Source organism: Pelodiscus sinensis, chromosome 1, assembly GCF_049634645.1.
Source record: "Pelodiscus sinensis isolate JC-2024 chromosome 1, ASM4963464v1, whole genome shotgun sequence".
Classification (NCBI taxonomy): domain Eukaryota; kingdom Metazoa; phylum Chordata; order Testudines; family Trionychidae; genus Pelodiscus; species Pelodiscus sinensis.
Genome location: NC_134711.1, coordinates 176,869,587 through 176,891,328, shown reverse-complemented (window position 1 = coordinate 176,891,328; position 21,742 = coordinate 176,869,587). Strand labels below are relative to the sequence as shown.

General features: G+C 39.7%; 1 long non-coding RNA gene across 1 annotated transcript in view; it reads left to right on the top strand.

Moving 5' to 3' along the window:
• The first annotated feature begins 377 nt into the window (after window positions 1-377).
• Window positions 378-21,742, top strand: part of LOC112546769 (uncharacterized) — a 125,397-nt gene continuing 104,032 nt past the window's right edge. Inside the window, exon 1 of the long non-coding RNA XR_012901217.1 lies at window positions 378-637. This is a non-coding gene — a long non-coding RNA (uncharacterized LOC112546769). The remainder of the gene's footprint in view (window positions 638-21,742) is intronic.

Here is a 21,742-nt window from a genome sequence, read left to right as displayed (position 1 = left end):
AGCTCAATCTCTACTTGATCAACAATTTTCTGTTCTTTTCTCACTGCTTGTTTCCATACTTTTTTTATTTTCACTTCCAATTTACTTCTCTTTTAACCCTACCCTTAAGCCCTTCTGTTAGCTGTAGGAAACACCACCATAATGATGAATTCAGTGCTACAGTAGAGCTTTGGGGCATGGTACTCAGATGGTTCATATTATTGCAGCTCTATGGAGCTACCATAGTTGACAGTAGTGAGGTAACTGGCCTTCATTTTTAATGACCTATTATTTATGTAACAATGGCAGGGTCATTTGACACACATATATCTCTGACATAGATCATAATGAAGTTTCATTTCATATTGCTACATTGCCATGATACATTATTTGTCAGATACAAAGCCCATTTGAATCAATGAGATCTTTTTCATTTACTTAAATGACTTGTATCAATGCCTAATTAAGAGTAGAAATTGAAGGAAAAGGTGGATTATTTTTGCTTCCTATATACTGATATTTAAGAATACATGTGGAAAAAAAACTTGTCAGACATGAGGCTCTGATATTCTGGGGCATGGAAGATGAATGGCTCCTATACTATTAGCTGATTGAGATGTTTTCAGTTGTTTGCAGCTATGAAAATGGAATGTATCAGGTAAGAGAAGAAAGTTTCTTTGTAAATATTTTGCCAATGTGCTTATATGTTTTATATTTGCACATATTTTGTGTCTATGACTTAGAATCTAAAATCCCATTTGTTTCCTCCATAGAAGCTTGAGAGTTCACCTTAAAATTATTAATGTATTTCAAAGTGATGCTTAACAGGTCGCTTGCACCTATCATGAATTGACAGCAAGTGTGAAACATCGGGACAGAAGGTGGGGTAAAAAAGGCGCCTATATCATACGTAGCCTAAAATATTTGGACTGTCCCTATGCAATCAAGATATCTATTCATCTTATTTGTACTATCCAATGGCAGCATTACTATACTTTCTAACAGATCACTTGAATAATTCAATACAAATAACATTTGTCCTGAAATCTGCTAATGATTACTGTCCATTTATTTCATGAATATGTTCCTTAATTAGGTTTCTGTAAAAACCATAATACTAAGCCATGCATCTGGAGAAGTGATTTTTACCTTTGAAAGCTTATGCCCAAATAAATCTGTTGGTCTTTAAGGTGCCACCAGACTCCTTGTTGACTAAACCTAAGCACCACTTAAGTCCTATTTAAGAGCTCAAGTGGGACGGAAGTGGTACCTGGCCCTGTGCTGTATCTCTGCACAGGGATGAATGTCATCTGTACAGATATTCAAACACTACTCTGCAAACATTCATGGTACATTTTGTCATTTTCCATCACTGAATTATTAGCTGTGAATTTCCCTTATGCCTCTCTCATGATCTGTTCCACAACTTTTTTACTTTCCCACAGTAGGTCTAAGGCATCTATCATCTCTCTATTAAGTGAATACTCTCTTTGCAGCTTTGCAGATTCAACTGTCTTTTCTTTAAAAGAAATACATTCTCATACACATCTTCTGCTGCCAGCTTAGTCACTATGAATGCAAGTGTGATAGCCTACCCTAGCAAGCATACAAGCATCAACAGCCTGCAGTGTTTCAACTCTGTCCTCCCAGAAAGGGTGGGGCCTCAGGTGGAAAGGGTGAAGCCCTGTAAAGTCAACACTCTGCACCACCTGGAGTGCACCACATTAAGGGTACGTCTAGACTACATGCCTCTGGCAACAGAGGCATGTAGATTAGGCTACCGGGCATAGGAAAATGAAGCGTCGATTTAAATAATCGCTGCTTAATTTAAATTTACATGGCTGCCATGCTGTGCCGATCAGCTGTTTGTCGGCTCAGCACGGTAGTCTGGACGCGCGGGGGTCGACATCAAAGGCATTTGTCGACCTCCCAGGTATTCCTCCTGGGATGAGCAATGATTTAAAGGGTCCAGGGCTCGGGAGACTGCTGCTACTGCAATAGCAGTGGCAGGAGCTGGGAGCCCCAGGCCCCTTTGAATCTCTCAGCCTGGGGGTAACAGCCCCCTTTAGTCCCCTAACTACTTTGGATTCATCAGTCTACTATTGCCCTTTGCTCTGCTGAGACAGCATGAAGTGGCTGTATTCTCACTGTGGCAGGCCAGCAATGAATGTCTTTTGTATGAATGAACTTTACACTAATATAAAACTGGTGGAAGTTAGTTTCCCCACCATGACCTCCATGCCTATGTCTACACTCGTGGCTTCTTGCTCAAGAAATATGCAAATGAGGCTAAGCATGGAACATCACCGAGCCTCATTTGCATACCTAATGAGCCACCATTTTTGCAGAAAAGGCTCTTGCGCCAGAAGGCGCTGTCTACACTGCCCCTTCTTGCACAAGAAAAACCCTCTTGTGCAATGCTGTTACTCTGATTATTTTCAGGAGTAACAGCATTGCTCAAGAGGGTTTTTCTTGCATAAGAAGGGGCAGTGTAGACAACTCCTTCTGGTACATGAGCTTTTTCTGCAAAAATAGTGGCTCATTAGGCATTCAAATGAGGCTCGGTGATATTCTACGCTTAGCGTCATTTGCATATTTTTCATGCAAGAAGCCGCGAGTGTAGACATAGCCCAACAGTGCAGACAGTGGGAGGAGACCCCACTCTGGAGACAGGGAGAAATGAAAAGGGAACATTGCAGAGAACAGCTCCTCTATTCCCAATTCTCTACTGGCATGAGGGGTGCCTGAGGGGCCCTATTCTAACAGTGTAGGTCTGAGCTCCTCCTCAATAACATCTATACATTATACTGGGGCTGGGAATTGCTGGGACTTGCAACAAAATCAAGGAGTGCTCAAACACAACTGAAAATCTGGCTGCTTAAATTGTTATATTTAGGGACCTTAGACATAGGTAAAATTCCAATTGTTATTGCCTATGATAAGTGTTATGCTAACACATCCCTACAATTGTTCTATTTCCAGACAACATTGGAATCCAGGAACATTCAAATACTTTTTATGAAGAATTTAGTTTAGCTTTGCCAATAATGCTGCAAAATAGGTATGACAATGTAAATTTGGTCTACTACTAAGGTCTTTCCCCCGATTTTATAAATAGATGGCAGGGAAAGCTCACTTCGACCTATAGTTTATATATTGCACTACATTGGGGGGGGGGGTCCGATTCACATATCTCAGGGAAGAGAATTAAGACATTACTTTTCACATCTCTACTTTAGTCACTAGAGCAAATTGTTTTACTTTTGAACAAAATGTCTTATAGATGTGACATATTGAGACGTCTCTTAGCAAGATTTTTTATGAATATTTTTTTCAATATTGACCAAGCATTTAATACACTTGCATTTAATACTCTGAATTCAGGTTCTACGTTAATCAGAATATTTCATATCTGAGGTTCACTTTCCAAAGCACAGTATAGAAAATAAAAACTTAAATATGCAGGTAATTAACATGTCCCGAGTTTCAGTCTTTAATGACTGTTTTTGTGTCAAGTACACAGCTAAGGGCAAAGAAACAAAACATTCTGTCCTGTCATATCATACTATGAAATATTGCTTGAAAAGAAAAGAAAAGTCCTAAAGACTATAGATGTAATGAAACTATTCAATAAATAATGAAAAGAAGTGAATGGAAAATATCAGTATAGTTCTTTATAGCTTATAGTATGTATTATTATAGTAGGAGATTAAACTTCAGCTCCCTGTTTGTTCTCATCACAGACGATATTAACTTACTGAAGTAACAGAACATTTTCTTTTTTGTTTCGCTGTTTGTAAGATTAACCCAAGAAAAGTGGTAGAAGTGCATTGACTGCTATGATATATTGTAGCTAATTTTGACACTATATGTATGCAGTGTTGCTTATCTGTGCAAAAGTCTGTTACAGCTATGTCTCAGTGTTCCTTCTCTAAGCACCTTGTTTTCCCATTGTTTCTGGGTTGTGAGCAAATCAGTGAAAGTAAGCAGGTCATTTGGTCTTACACACAACTCAACATTGCTCCCATCCAGGGTAAACAACATTCCAAAGTCAAAATAAATATCACACATTTATACATACTAAAAATGCCATTTCCAACCATTTCATTTCGTAAGGGTCTGTCTGACTTCTGCCCTTTACAAGTCTAACAATATTTCTTAAGACCACTTCTTCTTTTTCAAATCCTTACTTTTCATTGTAAGGGTTTTTTTTTTGTTTGTTTTTGTTTTTGTTGTTAAACATAGCAACAGGAAGTAGTGTCACAGGGGATCCTGGACATTCCCTCTACACCAAGGTCCATGCTTAAGGCCCTCTGCTATAGACAGAAGTCGACTCTCAATTTTCAAACTTGCCTACTTTTTTGCTTCTTTCTATGTCTATCTTGCTTAGGACCCTCTCTCTAGTCTCTTTCCTGCATTTTCCATCATAATCTTTTATGAGTTCTGTTCTCAGCTCCTATTAAATAAAAATGACACATCATTTTGAAATGGTTGTCAACAAGCTGCAACTGCTGCTTTCATACCTTTCCCTAGACTTCTCACTATTTTGTACCACAGGTGGCTCTTTATAGACTGGTCCACTTTCACAACAAGCCTCATGTCCATCCTGAAGTCACATGACCCTGAAGGGACCATAATTCCCCAAAGAACTGATTTTTTAAGGGTCAGAACATGAAGGTGGACTTCACTGGCCCAGTTCAACTCTTAAAAGGATGTCCTGTGTTGAGACAGCAAGGCCTGGTATTATACTTCTGAACTTTTACATACAGGCAGTCCCTGGGTTACATGGATCCGACTTACATCGGATCCCTACTTACAAATGGGGTGAGGCAACCCTGCACTAGCTGCTTCCCTCCAGCAGACCAGGGAGACGCGAAGCTAGCGCCGCCCCTCCCCCCCCCCCCCAGCAGACCAGGGAGACGCGGAGCGGCTTTTCTCAGCAGACACCTCAGCTTGAGAATAAAGGACTGAGGGAAGTGAGGTGTGGGAGAATAAAACTGAGCTCTGGAGAAATGTTTGGCTAGAGTTTCCCCTACAATATGTACCAGTTCCGACTTACATACAAATTCAACTTAAGAACAAACCTACAGTCCCTATCTTGTACATAACCCGGGGACTGCCTGTATATATATTTTTTAAATCTAGTGGCTCCTGATGTTCTTACCAACACAAAATTATGCTTGGAGTCAACAGGAGTTTTGGCTGAATAAGACACGAGTGGAAAAAAAACCAAGTAAACATCTCAGATTTGTTCCTTTATAAATAAACTAGCCAATTAGCCCGCTATAAGACAGGATTTTCAGGTCTCTCCTCCACGTCGGTCTTCTCTTCTGAGTCTCCAGTCTTTCACTCCGTCTCTCTCTCTCTCTCTCTCTCTCTCTCTCTCTCTCTCTCTCTCTCTCTCTCTCTCCTCCTCCTACTGACTCACCCTCTCACTCAGCTCTCCTCCACCTTCTGCCTCCCCCTCCATCTTTCTCTTTCTCTTCTCCCCCTCCTGCCTCTCACTCTGCCTTTCTTTACTCCTCCTCCTCCTCCTCCTGCCTCTCACTCTCTCTTTGCTCTCCTCTGTCTCCATTGGGAATGCATGCTCATGCAGGCCCCACCCCCTGGGCGTGTATGTCATCGCCCCACCCCCCTTTGCCTCCCGCCATGACGCTCGGCTGACTTCTGCGCCGCTCAGCCAGGCCACCGCACAGGAGCAAGTGGTGCAAATGGCCTCTTTCTTTCTTCTCCTCCTACTGCCTCTCCCACTCTCTCTCTCTCAGCTCTCGTCCATCTCCTACCTCTCTCGCCATCTCTCCCTCTTTCTCTTCTCCCCCTCCCACCTCTCACTCTGGCTGTGTCTACACTGGCACCCTTTTCCAGAAAAGGGATGCTAATGAGACACTTCAGAATTGCAAATTCTGCGGGGGATTTAAATAGCCCCCGTGGCATTTGCATGAACATGGCTGCCACTTTTTTCTGGCTCGGGGTTTTGCCGGAGAAAAGCGCCAGTCTAGATGGGATCTTGCGGAAAATAAGCACTTTTCCGGAAGATCCCTTATTCCTACTTGAAAGTAGGAATAAGGGATCTTCCGGAAAAGGCTTTATTTTCCGCAAGATCCCGTCTAGACTGGCGCTTTTCTCCGGCAAAACCCCGAGCCGGAAAAAAGTGGCAGCCATGTTCATGCAAATGCCGCGGGAGATATTTAAATCCCCCGCGTCATTTGCAATTCCGACTGGTCTCATTAGCATCCCTTTTCTGGAAAAGGGTGCCAATGTAGACACAGCCTCTGTGTTTCTCTTCTCCTCCTCCTGCTGCATCTCTCTCATTCCCGTGCTGCATGAGGAGTGCAGACCCCAAAAGGTCACTTGCGCTGCTTGCTTCTGCGCAGCAGCCTGGCTGAGCGGTGCAAAAGTCAGCCAAGTGCCACAGCGGGAGGCAACAGCGTCACCCAGAGGGAACAGCCAGCATTTCAGCATTACAGAGTCACAGAAATTGGGCTACTATATATATGATTGTACTGGCAGTCTTCAGAAAATAGGGGTTCCTAGCCAAACATGTCTGGGTACTTATAGCAAAATGTGTGGAATAGGATCACGAATCCATCAAAATGTATAATTGATAAACAGTAAGCCTGGTGTCTATGTGACCTAATTTCAACAAAGTCAGCTGAAGAAACATAAAAAGAAATGCATGATCCAATGTAAAATTGCATTGAATGTACTAAAAATATGTTCAAGTATCTATGATTCTCTGCAAAGTACATACAAGCTGCCAGGCACTCAAAGCTTAACAATAGACTGGGTTTTGTTCTAATATTTTCCTTAACTCAAAGAAAGAATAAAATGTATTGTACTTGATAAAACTAAAGAGCTGTAATGACAAATAGAACAACAAATACTTTACTTCAGTAGGAAACTCCTATATTCAACATCTTTCTTTCGGTGATTCCCTATTATAGCAACCAGGAAAGTTTTGGCCTCAAAATAAGGGATGATAAGTCCCCACTACCATGAATATATTGAGGAGATGAGAAAAATGGGTTGGCCATCCTAATCTGTAAATCCCTAAATGTAATGAATGGGTCATTGCTCTGCCCTTCAAGATCTAGAAGCCTGAAGGACATACTCCAGCTGAAGTGTGAAGGCATCAAGAGCAGATGTAGGAAGGTCATCAAGTCTTCTAGTAGATGGCATTCTGTATAAGGGGAACCCTGAGCCCATTGGAAGGGCATAGTGCATTGAAGGAGAAAGGAAATCAATGGCTAAATTAATTTTGAAATCAATCAGTTAATATTATTGGATTTTTTTCAGTTTTGTTTGGTTTTAGTGGGTAATAGTGAGCTGTTATGAAAATGTGTGTTTGAGACACACATACAAAATGCTAATTAAAGCAACATCTCCTAAGAGTCATGGTAACTTTTACTGGTATGTAACCAGGACTTATTTTTTAAAAGAAGAGCTCCACTAGTGCCCTGGTGGGAGAGTGGGAGAGAGAAGAGGAGGGAAGGAAGGGACTGGGCCTACCCTCTACTCTGGGTCCCAGCCCCTTCAGCTTTATGGAGTTTTGTTCTCTGTCCCCTCTTGGGCTGGGTTTCTCTCACTCCTTCTGTGCCTGGAGAGTCCCTCTGTTTTGCTTAGGCAGGGTTTGCCTTTCCAAGGTACTCTGATCCTTTGGTTAACAACAGAACTCCTCCAAACTACAGTCATCTGTCCTTCTGTCCTCTCTCTCTGACTGAAGCACAGGTTTTTATATGTCTCTGGCAGGGCCTTAATTGGCTTCACGTGCTCTAATTAACATGTAGTAACCTCTCTTCAGTCCACAGGGGAAAAGACTCTGATTATCCTGGGGCTTATGTATCTCCCATGGATCATTCTCCTACAGCCCTCTGTATCAAAATACAGTACTTTTTATTTCTTCTGACTAGAAAACCATGCAAGTATGATTTAGACATGGTATAGCTCATGTCCCTAAAGAGGCTATCAAAGCCACTTTTCTATGCCAGCAGTAGATGATTCAATGAAATTAAATGGCATGTTCTGAGCACAGATTTTAACATTTTGCTCTTCCCTGAAAATAAAGAACTACAATTAAACAATTGTAAAGCAAATACAACTAAAAATCACTTTAAAATGTAAACAAAAGAAAATAGGGGAGGGGAAATTAAATTGTCCTCCACTGTAAAAAATAAAATGTGAAAGAGAATGAAAGGAAATAATGAATAAAGGGCACAATAGTGGTCATTTAAAAATATTTTAACAGTATTGTTCCCAAGGTGCCTTGTCAAAACAATTCTATATAAATAATATTATTATCACTTTACTATAGCAACTTCCTCTTTGCCATCTGTTTCCCTCAAAAGAAAGATTGGAAATATTTATTTGTAAATAAATGCATTCCAGGATCATTTTAATGACACTTAACTATCCACTGATGTGAAATCACCCCTAACAATTACATTTTTTCTACATACTGTAATTAGAGTACAGGATAAAGGTCCCATATGCACAACTAACCAATAAGTAAATGATATGCCATGTGGATAATTACAAACACTGCTGAGCTAACAAAATGATTTTTTTTCAAAATTCCCTAATCATCTTCCCTGTAGGCAATTCCCCCATTATATATGAGCGCTATAGAAGCCAGAAGCTATTGTCATAGTGTTGAACTATTGGTTTGAATTTTTCCTACTGCCAGAAGCAAACAATAATGCATCACATTTCTGGTTCACAAGTTGTCATTAATTCAATTTTATTTGAAACATTGTATATGGCTAGATGCAGATAGCTCCACTCGTTTTTGTTCCTAAGTGGTTCATTTAGCTTTGATGCACCAGGGGAGGAGGAGAATAGAAAGGAGAAAGAAGAAAAGGAAAGGAAGAATGCCAGCTCTGTGAAAGAGTGAGAGGAATAACCCTTATCCTTGATTTTATAAAGCTTCCTGAGTCTTCCTCAAATGTGTTCAGGTTCAAAACAAATTGGCCACGAGCATAAAATGCCCCACAGAGAAACAGAAATCTAATTTATCTAAGTGCCTTATGTTCTACTGCTGTGATCAGATGTTGCTGCTTTCAGACAAGCATATAGCCTGGTTCTATCTGCATCTTGCTGAGAGTATGTCTACATTATTGGCTAGATAGATGGACACTGATTGATCCAGTGGAGCCAATTTATCATGTCTAAGCTGATCACTCTCAGTGTCAACTCCTGTACTCCACCTCAATGTGAAGTGGAAGGGAGTCGAGAGAAGAGTGTCTCCCATCAATACGCCCCAGTGAAGACACTACAGTAAGTATATCTAAGTATGTTGACTTCAGCCACATTATTCATGCAGCTGAATTATGTAACTTAGATTGATCTCCCCTGGTAGGGTAGACCAAAACCTAAAAGAAACATTTAAAATGACAAGTGTTTATTATTTTCATACTGATTCTTTTTCCCCAACTGACACATTTTTCCACAGCAATGTTTCCCAATTTTATTTGTCCATGGAATCCTTTTAAACTCAAAAGAATTTTGCAGAACTCCTAATAACACTCTTATATATGGAGCTGAAAAAGGAGATCACAAATAAGTAAGGATAATAATAAACAAATGCAAAACAAGGTCATGAGACTAATATTTAGTTTAATTGCACATATTTTAAAACAAAATTCACATTTAATGTGTACAAAAAATAAAGCAACTTGTTTGACAGCTGAAGCTTTGACGCAGCGCTAGTATATTCGTATTCAGTCACCCACGTGATCCACACTCCCTGAGAGTGAGTACGGATATTTAGGGTGGCATATGACAGGCGATCACACCACTGACTGAATGCTAGTGCATTGCTGAGTAGTGACATCATCGTCCCCACTCTATGGCTAAGCTGGCATTACACAGGGACACTTATCATGGCAAACACAAAAGAAAATTGTTTTCAATAAAATTCATAAATGCTTAAATATTAATTATTATTTTTTTAAATCATAAAATGTTATTGTAATGGAATTTTCTCACAGAATTCTTAGTTTTACTTTGTGGAACCCCGGGGTTCTGCGGAACACCATTTGGGAAACACTGATCTACAGTTCTGAGTACCAACTTGCTACTATACTTATGACTATGAGATAAATTCTTCCTCTACTATTCTTTGTGCTTACCACAGTAGAGCCTTTGCTCCCATGGCAACAATGAAAGTCTCACTTCAGCAGCTATATCCTTGATTTAGAAAATTCTACACACTCTCTGGAAAAACAGAAATCCTTACTGTTTCATTTCCTTATTTCTGAAGGGTAACAAATCTTCAAGCATCTCCTTCCTGTTATCAACTTACATCAAGATATGATTCTATATGCTGCTGCTTCCTGAGCCCTTCATGACCATTTCAGTCCTCTTTTAAATTTTCATACAGAACACTTGAGAATCTATTCCTATGTACAGATGTCTTAAGAGCCCATCAACCACTACAAGGCTCTATTACCTTTGAGAAATCATAGAAACTGCCGTATGGGTAGAAAGCACCATCCACTGCGCTAAGTCACTTTCCAGACCAAATGTCTTCCTGCCTGGAGAGATTAATGCAAGCCAAGACAAAACTGTAACCCACACATTTCCTACACCTATAGTGACTTTACCTTCCATACTCCATAGTGCTATCAGTGATACAGATGTGATGACCCAGATTATAAGGCAGACATTCAATCCTGCCAGCAAATCAGTTTTTAAAAGTGCAAAGAGGACATTTGTCTCTAAGTCTGCCCTCAAGGTTGATCTGGAGTTTGCATGCATGAGAACAATGGTGAATTGAATCAAAATGATGTTATGAATGTGACAGGGGATCACCATACCACTTTACACTGCCAAGTGCTAGTCTATGGCCGTGAAATGAGGATGTTAGCAGATTCTGGTTTGCCTTACTTTGTAATTCCCAACCAACTCAATAATGTGCAATATGCTTGCTCATAATCTGACTTTTATCCTCCAGACATATTCTGTAGAGGGTATCTCGATCACTAGCTATTATACATCTCCTCTTAAGTACAAAGGCTGTCATGTCTAAGGGAAAAATCTATGGAGCCCAAAAGGGGACTTTAAAATTTAGGATGGACTCATTAAAGGGATCTTCAGATGACATAAGAATGAAATAGTACAGAACCTGTGCTACATATTCAACCAGGAATCATCTCTGCCTTTCAAGAAATGTTCATCAGTCCCACAGGTGTTGCAAAAGTTCAAGCACAACATAGAAATAAAAACCAAATGGTGCTTGTAGAACCTGAAGTGTTACGTATACCATTATCACTGACACAACCAATGAAGGATGAGATTCTGAAATTAAGCAAAGGAAATATCACTGTATCAATTGATTCATCAGAGTAGGTTTCTCCTATCATTTTCATCACAAAGCTTTAACAATGGAATCTGATGTGTGTGTGGTTGAGAAATCTAAACTTCGTTGCAGATTGTAAGCCTCTATCCAACCTCAATGAAATGCTGATCACCTTGAAGTAAGCAAGAGTTATTACGATCTTTGATTTATCCTCAGCTTGTCACTAGTTCCCATAATGGAACACTTCCACAAGTATACAGTTTTTCATCATCTCGGAATGTTCCAAATCAAATGGATGTCATTTGAGTTAGCCTCTGTAACATCCATGCTCCATAGAATGATGCATGGGATCTCTGGAGAGAAGAGAACATTATTTCTTTCGAGATGACATTCTTGTATATGGCAAAGATTAATCTGATCATGATATCCTAGAAAATGATTTTAGAAAGACTTTGATATGAACTTGTCAGCAAGGGGATATGTCAATTCTATTCTGATTCAGGGACATATCTGGGACATTCAACCACATGGACTGGCATATGACCAAATCCATATCTAGTGAAAATCATTCATGATGTCAAGAGTTTGGCAACAAGGACAAATTTTGATATTTCTTGGAATTCTACAAATTGTTATTCAAAGTGTATACAGAAATCTGCTGTGGAAGTAGTTCCTTTGCATCATAGCCTAAAAAATTATTAAGATTTGGATAGGATTAAGCATGCAAAACAACTTTAATAGGCTAAACTGTGCAATTCCCACAGTCTGGGTCTCTGAGCTCTTTTGATTCTGAGAAGCAAGCAATTTTTGCAATAGATGCTTCTGAATATGATCTTGTGCTGTCTTGGTTCAGCTAAAAATAGAATAGAAGTCACTATAGCAGTCATATCCAGATCCCTCAATAATCCTGAAAAATCTTGATGTTTGGGAAGATCTAGCATGTCTGTATACACTTCAGAACCTACCTGTGATGTAGAATATTTATCTTTAGATGAGATCACATTATTCATGACAAGAGTTTCAGATGAGCAATACCAAGAATTGCCAAATCTTTACATGATTTCTAGACAGTGAATCTTCTGGGTGGCATGACCATTACAGATTTTTTTTCTCACCTATCCAAACCTACAATGAAGGTGCAATAGAAAAAATATTAAAAGATTGCCATTTCTCAAATCCCTGCTCCACTTCATGGAGTCATCACAGAAGATACATCACACAGAAAACAAGACACTTTAGGACTTAAAGACATATAGTCAATGGATGGTTTTATAAGACACTTGCAGTCATATAAACACATAAAACATGAAATGGATTTGTAAATGGATTTTGAGAATGTATCATCTTACTGTGCCTTCACTTCTGAAAAAATAGCTGATTCACCTGCCAGATGAAGAACATCCGGAAATGGCAACTGTGACAAGACTTCTGGTTGCCAGGGATGGGTATGTATGTTGAGAAAATATTTAAGAATTATTTAGCTTTCTGTCTTTAGTGATAAGGCACAGAAAACCTTTGACATTCTTCTCACACCAGTTGATTAGCCCAACTGCCCATGGGAATAATTAGGTCATTTGATGATTAGCCTTTTATGCAATAGCAATGGTAGTCTATCAAAATGGCAATAAATTACATTCAATGATGAAGATAACATCATCGGTCTTTGCCCGAGAAGGATTTCCAAGTTACTTGGTAACTGACAGTGGAATACAATTTACCTCTGTTGAAATGAAACACTATCTCAGTAGTAATGGTATCAAGGATCTTTACTTGAAATATTGTTGGCATACTGGTACATTCTACACTTAACAACAGAAGTATCATCCCGTGACATACTCCGACTAATAAGTAGTTCTGTCACTTCTGACCTCCAACTTGGGGTACCCTTTACTGCTTTGCTGCTGTAGTTTCCAGCTCAGATTGCCATAAGCAGCCTCCAGAATATAAGTAAAGCCCTGCTATATACATGTATATTCTGCAGCCATCCAGCACACATAGGCTTACCTCAACACATACACAGTTCCAGATTTTTTCCCCAGAAATGTATGTCCTGTACTGTCCAGTTCTCTTCTGGACAATACAAATTTATATAGGCCCTTTATTTCATGAATGGAAATAATATGCACAATTTTTGGTTATCCCAAGTGGAGTTTCCCAAATTCTTCAATTTATACACATTGGATTAGATAAAAGAATAAAACAAGCTTGTTAACTACAAAGAAAGATTTTAAGTGAATACAAGTAATGAGGCATAAAGGTCAGAAACAGTTACAAAAAAAAAATAAAGATAAAATGCATCTAATCTCCTCTGTGCATAACAGAAATCCAGGGAGATTCTGTTGTATTAATAGATGAAAAGAAATGGAAAATTTCAAGATTCTCTGCAACTCATCAACCAGCAGGAGAAAAATATGCTGATTTTCACCTTGGACCAGAAAGCACAGATTACAACAAAAGTGATGATGGGCAAACTATAGTAGTAGGAATTGTTTCACTACTTTGTCTTTTTTTGCCTCTCCAGTAGTAGAAGAAGAGTGAGACAAAGGAGACTGCCTAAAAGTTTGGAAATCTTTATTACTGGATTTAAGTTATCATTTGGAAATGACTGTTTAAAGCTTTACAACATATGTTCTAGGGGGGAGGGTGTGCTCAAGTTTGGGTTTCTATGTTTATTCTTACCTGGTTCTTGTTGCTTTGAATCCAGAAGCCTCAATTCCCAGGTGGGGGGAGGAAAAAGAAGAAAAGGATGAAAGAATGTAAAGCAAATAAAAGTTTCCTTTGCTTTAATTAACTGTGGTGGAGCGGTTGATGTGACCCACATACCGATCTGCTCCCTGGAGCATCAAGCGACCCCGTACATCAATTGCAAGAGCTACTTCTCGATGGTGCAGTAGGCCCTGGTCGACCACCATAGACAGTTCATGGACATTTTGGTCAGGTGGTCAGGCAGAGCAAATGATGCCCGCATTTTCAAAAACTCGAGCCTGTACGGGAAGCTGGAGGTGGGCACTTTCTTCCCCTACCCATGACTTTGCAGTTGAGGATGTGCAGATGCCATTGTACATCGTGGGGGACATGGATTACCCCCTGATGCTGTGGCTTATGAAGCTGTAGAAAGGCCACCTTGACCCCAGCAGAGACCAATTTAATGTGCACTTCAGCCGGGCCGGGATCCAAGTGGAGTGTGCCTTTGGGCACCTGAAGGTGCAGTTCAGGTGCCTGCTAACCCACCTGAATGTGGGGGAGCACAACATCCCCAAGGTGATCGCAGCATATTTTGTCCTCCACAACATTATAGAGAGGAAGGGGGAGAACTTCCTCCTGGGGTGGGGGGCAGACACTGGCAGCGAGGAGTAAGCCTTCCAGTAGCTATAGACAGCCACAATCCACCAGGCCCATAAGGCCAGGGTGCGCATCCAGGAGGCCCTGAGGGAGAGGTTCTCTCAAGCACCGCAGTAACTCTCCCCAGGGACTCCCCAAAAGGGGCCTCTGGCTTGCTGCCCTGTCCCTTCCCCACCACAGCCCTTCCCTTCACCGCTTCCCTGACCTCTCAATAAAAAACACCTGTTTGATTTAGAACAAAATGAAGTCTGTATTTATATTACATTCAAAAATGTGTGCAGGAGGAGAGGGGGCGGATAACGTGGAGGAGGAGTCGGGCTCATAACCTGGAGGGAGAGAGGGTGGCTAGATGTGCCACTTCGGGAGCAGGGACCTCATCGGAGTTGAGGTTGGGTGGGCTTGGGGAACACAGGGGGATGGACAAGAGGGGGGCTGGAGTCGGGTCAGGGATGGCGGAGGGCGGAAGTGGAGAGGGCATGGGCATCACCTGGGGAGGGAACAGAGGCATCGCATGGGGGGCAGGCAGAGGGTGAATGGGCATAGTAGGGGGGACAAGAGGAGGGAAGCCAGGAGCAGTGGCAGCAGAGAGGTGTGACATAATGTGCAACATGACGGCAAACATATTAGCGCACCACTGCATGAGCTAGTCCAATGCGCAGTTCCGCCACTCAGAGTCCTCATGTATCTTCTGTGCCAGGGTCTGCTGCATGTTGCGCAGGATGCTGATGTGCTGGCGCATCAGATCTTCATGGGCCCTGGCATGCTTTCAGGTCCCCCCGGCTCTGGAGGCTGGCTCTGATGGCGTGGCTCACCCCTCAGTCCTGACTGGCTGTGGAGTCTTACAGGAAATGAGGCTTACAGAATCTGCCGACAAAAGGTTCTAGCAGATCCCCGTCTAGACTGCCGCGCTGTGCCGACAAACAGCTGATCCACACAGTGTGGCGGCCATTTTGATTTACATGAAGAGGCAATTATTTAAATCACTGCTTCATTTCCCTTTGTTGAGTAAACTAAGCTACATGGCTCCGTTGACGGAGACATGTAACCTAGACATACCCTAAATGAACTGCATGGTAGTATCTTGCTCAGCTACTCATGGTAGGAAGAAGTTCACATGTTCCTCCTTTTCAGTGCTTCCAAAAAGATAAGCCAAAAAAAAATTCAAGGAATTCCAAATTAATCTATTTTCAGAAATATCCAAATCAACATGTTTCTCATTGAAACAAATTTAATTTATTATTAAAAGACATTTCTGCAATTTGTTAGTTATAGGAATAAATTGTAATGTGTTCAGCTAGTTAAACCCCTGTTAGGGTTTTTATTTCCTCTAATCTCCTACTCTGGCAGTCTTTTCCACTGTTCCCCAGTCCCATTAATTTACAAACTGCTACATGGTAATTCATCTCTGGTTATTGTCTGAATATCTGGCTTGTTTCTGTCTTTGAGACAATCTTATAAAATTGAAAAATTAACAATAATTAACCTCTGAACTATAGTACTGCTAACTATAAATATAATTAACAAATATCTGCAAGAGTTTATTTCCCTGGGTGTGAGCGTGTGAGTGGTTATTAATTGAAGAGCTCAACTTCTACATGGCTATATGGCCCCATTATTTTGTGTCATACTTTAGCATTATAATTATGTGTAATTCCACTTGCAGATAGAAGCCTTAGTCACAGCAAGGCACCAGTATGACGGCCACTAAACACAAACACAGCAGCAGACAATTATTTCTCTAAAGAATTCAAAGGCTAAATTTATCAGACATCCTTTATCAAAAACACAGATGACAGAGAAGCCACATCAGTAAATGTTTTAATGGTGTTTTAAATACATAAATTGAGCCATAATGTGTATAGTTTTAACTTCCTACATGCAGAAATACAAACTGGATAGTGCTTGTTTTATATTTCTTTTGGTTACAAATACTTGGACTGTAAAAATGATAAACCAAAGAAATACATGTAGAACCTCTACAAACTGGTACTCTCTGGTCAGCAGCTGGGGCTGGGAGTGGGGTAAAGCAGGGGGCTGGAATTGACCTCTGCTGGTCCTGCAAAATCCCTCATTTGGGAACACTCAGGTCCTGAAGGTGCCATACTAAGGAGGTCCAAGCTGTAGTATATTTCTGTTCAGCTCATCCAAGTACTGTAGTACAATCTCTTTATTATAAATATGCAAATTAGAAATGTAGATTTTTGGTTACATAACTGCATTCAAAACAAACCTGTGGAGAGCCTACAAATCCACTCAGTCTTACTTCCTGTTAAGCCAATCACTAAGGCTTTGACTACACTGCAGGGTTTTTGTGGCATAGATCTTCCTCAAAAACTTCTTGTGCAAAAGTGCGTCCACACCTCAAAAGTGCACCACAAAAGCAATGTGCTTTTACACAAGAGAGCATCCATACCATATGGATACTCTTGAGCAAGGATGGCGAAGAGTCCTGTGGCACCTTAGGGTGTGTCTAGACTACATGCCTCTGTCGACGGAGGCATGTAGATTAGCCAGATCGGCAGAGGGAAATGAAGCCGCGATTAAAATAATCACGGCTTCATTTAAATTTAAATGGCTGCCCCGCTCTGCCGATCAGCTGTTTGTCGGCAGATCGGGGCAGTCTGGACGTGCCGCATCGACAAAGAAGCCTTTCTTGATCGGCACAGGTATGCCTCGTGAAACCAGGTTTACTTGTGCTGATCAAGAAAGGCTTCTTTGTCGACGAGGCGCATCCAGATTGCCCCGATCTGCCGACAAACAGCTGATCGGCAGAGCGGGGCAGCCATTTAAATTTAAATGAAGCCGCGATTATTTTAATCACGGCTTCATTTCCCTCTGCCAATCTGTCTAATCTACATACCTCCGTCGACGGAGGCATGTAGTTTAGACATACCCTTATAGACTAACTGAAGTGTTGGAGCATAAGCTTTTGTGGGCAAAGACCCACTTCGTCAGGTGCATGCATGGTCTTTGCCCACGAAAGCTTATGTTCCAACACTTCAGTTAGTCTATAAGGTGCTACAGGACTCTTCACCGCTTTTGCAGATTCAGACTAACACCGCTACCCCTCTGATGCTTGAGCAAGGAAGTTGTGATTGCCATTCACAGATTGGCCATTAGAGCACCTGTGCCTTTTCTGACAGGCTCTTTTTGCACAAGAAACCGCTGTTGAGCGTCCCCACACACCTTTTTGCGCAAGAACTCTTGCACAAAAAGGAGTTATTCCTCATAGACAGAGTTATACCTACACCACAAAAAGCTCTCTGTTCTGCCATTTTACTGTAAATTTTCTTGTGCAAAAACGCATTTGAGATGTGGATGCTCTGCGGGTTTTTGCATAAAATCAACTGTTTTTGCGCAAAACCCCTGTAGCGTAGACATAGCCTAAGAACAATACGTTTGTTTACATTTACAGGAGATAATGCTGCCTGCATCTTATTTGCAATGTCACTTGAAAATGAGACCTGGAATTCACATGGCACTTTTGTAGTTGGCATTGTAATGTATATACATGGCAGATATGTTAAACATTCATATGCCCCTTCACGCTCCAGCCATGTTTGCAGAGGACATGCTTCCATGATGATGATGCTTATTAAAATAATGCATCAATTAAATGTATGACTGAACTCTTTGAGAGAGAATTGTATGACTCTGTTTTATCCACATTCTGTCATATATATACAGTATATATAAATATATTACTTGCTATAGAAATCTTGGGTGATGACCCCACATATATTGTTCATTTTAACATTTCACTCTACATTTGACAAAATGCAAAGAAGATACCAATGTGAAATTTCTAAAGATAGCTATAGTACTCAACCCAAGGTTTAAAAAACTGAAATGCCTTCCAAAATCTGAAAGAAACAAGGTCTAGATCATACTTTTAGAAGTCTTAAAAGTGCAAAAAATTCAGCAAAAAAAGGAAAATCAACCTATTCTGGTATCATCTGACTCAGATGATGAATATGAACAACCGTCAGTCTGTACTGCTTTGAATCATTATCTATCAGAACCCACAATCAGCATGTGCACATGTTTTCTAGAATGGTATTTGAAGAAACATGAATTTTAATATATTTGGCACATAAATTGTTTCTGATGTCGACTACAACATACAAACACCTGTTCTCACCTTCAGATGACATCTTAAACAAAAAGCAGACAACATTAGCTCCTGCAAATGTAAACAATTTTTTGTCTGATTGGCTATACAGGAAATAGGACTGAATGGACTTTATAGGCTCTACAGTTTTATAATGTTTTATTTTTAAATGCAGTAATTTTTTCTACATGGTCCTACATTTGTAAGTTCAATTTTAATTATAAAATGTTTGCTCTACACAATGTGTATAAGATGAATTTAAAATACCTTTTATTTAATTTTTACTATACATGTGTTGTAATAAAATTAAATATAAAGTTAGCACTGTACAGTTTGTATTCTATGTTGTAATTTAAATAAGAATATTTTAAATAGCACAAATAAAAAATAATGGTTCTTTATTATTAACAGCACAATTAATCATTCAAGCACAATGTTTAATCACACAATAATTATGATTATTTTTAATCTCTTGACAGCGCTACCTTGAATATGTTTTCTATACAGTGCTTTTACCTTAAGAATAAGGTTGTCTTACATAAGAACTGCTACAAGGGTAACATAATTGTAGCTGCCTCTAAAAATAGAGTAAGAAATAGAGTATGCTCCAGCAGCCTTTTTATGTTGTGAATAACCCAGCGAAGGCAGGGAATTGTGTAACTTGGGCATACCCCAGTCAGATGGGAGAGAGACAAAGGTCTCTTACCCAAGGAAGGAAACAGATGGACAGCTGGAAGTCTGAATGTGGCTGTACAACTAAGGGGATGTATAAATTCAGATGCCCTGAATTTTAAAAATCTCCCTACCGCCAAATCTCCATTCCCAGGATCAATCTTTTTTTATTTAATAATTTATAGAATATATTTGTCCTACAAATAGGGAAGAAGCAAATGCTCCTTCAACTTGAGAATAGGGTCCATCTGCCCTCCTCATGTGTGTCTCAGGCCAACATATCTGAGCGCAGTTACCCCTGCTGCTGGCTTCTTTCTTCCCTTTTACCTCTGTGTTTGTGGTCATTAAAACAAGGTCTGGTGTTTCTTGCTTTTGAAGACTCCCTTTTGAGCTCCAAAAGACCAATGCATTTATATCATGTCCAATCCTGCAAAAATGTTCTCAACTGCACACATGGATATTGCCCAAGTGAGTGTTCCCAGTTATTTTCACACAGGAATTATTGGTTAAGGCTCTATGGCCCGTTTTATGGAGGAGGTCACACCAGAGGATCTAATGGTCCCTTCTGGCCTTAAAATCTATTAATCTGTTCCATGAAGTTTAATGTGCCTTAAGCAAGAGAGATACAAGGTTCTATAAACATAGGGCATTTTTTATTATTAATAGAACTCATAACCATTACAAATGTGCTCCCTGCCAAGGGCTTACCAAATAGCATTTTTAAAGAAATAGTGCATGATGCTAACTATCAAAGAATGAAATCCTCACCTCAAAAAAAGAGATTTTTATTACAAAACAAAAGATAAACTTGAAAAAGCATACTTGGTTCCTAGATATTATCAAGCAACTAAGGAAAACAAATTTAAAAACAGAGAAAAGTCTCTGGGCACACTGCGAGGTAGTAAATGGAGAAGGGAGGCATAGATTCACACAGACCAGTTCAAACCAAACCACAAAATAAAGAAAATGACTGGATACACTTTTCCTTACTTCCAATTTTTCTCTTGGTTCAGTACACTCCCATGACCTGAATTCTGGGGTGAGGGAGGTTGGGTGGGCGGTGAGGAAAGGACATGGCAGTCCTGCCTGGGTTTAAATCATTCTGCATTTCTCAGCTTCTTGTTTAACTCTCCCACACAAAGAAAGCAGGCAGTAAACCTTTATCCAGTACAAATTTTAACCCTATATCTCTATTTGTTCTCTCAGCCCCCTGGCTGACACCTTTGCTATGTTACTGAGTTAACCCCTTAGTCACCAGGTGCTGATCAGCACTCCCCTTGTTCATGAAACGTGGATATTATTTTTGATTCAGAAATGAGAAGCATACAATAGTACAATATTTTGAGGAGTTGTCAAATCTTATTGTCTCATGTTATTTGGGTTTTTCCTAAATCCCCAGCTCCTTAGGGCATGTGATTGTGTGAGAATTTCAGATTATTCTTTTTTGCTTTCTTTGGATATTTCTAACCTGCATAGTTTCAAAGGAACGCTTTCAAAAATGAACCCTAAAATCTCAAAAGCCAGAAGTAAATTACCAATAATCTACGATTAATTTAAAATATATTCTCATGCTTTTTAATCCAATCTCATGATTTTGGGTGGTCTGACTATTATTTTTGTGTGATTGGAGTTTACAAGAATGGAAGTACTATTTCATTCCTAGTGAACATATATTCTCACATGGTTCCTAGATTCCTGTTTTACCTGGATTATTGCCAAATGCTGGTATTATTAAAAATTAAAACCTTCCAGGATGAATATTTTTATATTTTTAATCTCATTAAAACATATCCAAAAAATTGCACCATACACACTTTAATATCTAATAATATTGATAATTTTACAAGGACATAATGTGAAGTAAGTAAAAAAGCAGAAGTACGTTGACTAACATTTCTCCATAAAAATAGACTGTGTTTGATTTACAGACTTGCTAATGTCAACAAATTACTCCTTAACATGAATTATTTAAACTCAATGGTAATTTAAAACAGAAATGTATATATAAATAAAATTTCCAAAAGGTCTTTTGTAGAATATTTGCTCAGTTATTATTATCTGTCAGTAGTACACACCTGAAAAAAACACATCTTATTTGACTCCTGTGCCCTGAATACTTGTTCTGTGGTACAAAATTCTAATGATTTAGTAAAAACTTGTCAGAGGTAAAAACATATCTGTGGGTAATATTTTTAATATCTTTCTTCCTTTCTCTCTTATACTGGATACATTATTCATTTGTCATTTAAGATGCATATTTTATGGAGGGTTTAAATAATTAATAATTACTTTATGCACTGAAATGTGAATACTTGATTTAGATGAAGTTTTACATAATGACA